Here is a 1,248-nt window from a genome sequence, read left to right on the forward strand (position 1 = left end):
TCAACATCTTTGGTAATGTGTAGTAATGCATTTTTAGTGTCTTCTCCTTCCATGAGAGCCTCTACCTGCTCAGGTACTTCGATTTCAAACAATTCTTTTTCATCCACATTATGAGATATGATATCATGCAAAACTTTATTCGAGGACTTTTTTTGCAAGATCACTATTTGGGACTCATCTGTAGAAAATAAAACTACTGCCCTCTTATTACTTTCTACCATTTGATCATCACTATTATTGTTAATATCAGAATACTCTTGAATTTTTGTACTGGTCTCATCTTGTCTATCATGTTCACTATGTTGACTATAAGGTACTAATGATTTATCACCTTTACCAGTATCCGCAATCCTTATGTTCATGAGCTTTTTTTCTGTTTCCTCCACTTGATGATCTTCTACCATTTTGTGTTGTTTAACAACTGATGCATATGATGTTTCTACCCTTTTGTGTTCTTCAGAAGTTGCTCCAGATGATGTTTCTACCCTGTTATGTTGTTCAAGAGTTGTTGCAGATGATGTTTCTTCCCTTTTTTGTTGTTCAAGTGCTCCTGCAAATAATGTTTCAGGTTGTAGAATCTGTCCAAATGACTTTACGACCCAATCTTTTATTGATATCCTCTCCCCTTCACTCCATTTTGTAGCATTTAAATCCTTGGAATTATCACCTGTTGTATGTGATCTCTTGCATTATCATCCTCCTCTTGGACAAGGCCATCAAACTTATTCTTAATTGGTATGGTGGTGTGATTGTTAATATGTCGTTTATCATTTACCACATTCCATTGACTAGGGTCTCCAACTACTCTACCGCTAGAGAGAATTCTAGCCTTTCCTTTTTGAAATTTATGCACTTGTGGGAGATAAGGAAGAATAGTTTCCTATGACCTTTTCTCACCACCATGTTCATTATTGTATTGTTGTGCTTTATTTTCTTCCTTATGCTTTGATACCTTACTCATTCGATACTCTTCCATACTGTTCCCTGCATCTTACATTCCCAACAATACTTGGGGACATCGTCGTATTTGATAGAAACCATGTTAGCTCTTACCTCCCAGTAGCTTCATTCACAATGTTCATCTGTATTGCCTTAGGAAAATCTTTCTTTAGATCTATTAGCACCTTTACACGAGCACAACTAGGTCTAGACTTATTAATTGTAGCCTGATCTAGTTGTAAAGGTTTGCCCATAGCTGCAGCTAAAGAGAATAAACATTCTTTCACAAAAAGGTAGGCAAAAGGTTAG

General features: G+C 36.2%; 1 long non-coding RNA gene across 1 annotated transcript; it reads left to right on the forward strand.

Annotated features, from left to right (window-relative positions):
- Positions 1–1,248, forward strand: LOC124890345. The gene is made up of 2 exons (XR_007049113.1): positions 1–73; positions 461–1,248. It is a non-coding gene; the product is annotated as an uncharacterized LOC124890345 (long non-coding RNA).

Source organism: Capsicum annuum, unplaced genomic scaffold (genome assembly GCF_002878395.1).
Source record: "Capsicum annuum cultivar UCD-10X-F1 unplaced genomic scaffold, UCD10Xv1.1 ctg1606, whole genome shotgun sequence".
In the NCBI taxonomy this organism is placed as follows: domain Eukaryota; kingdom Viridiplantae; phylum Streptophyta; class Magnoliopsida; order Solanales; family Solanaceae; genus Capsicum; species Capsicum annuum.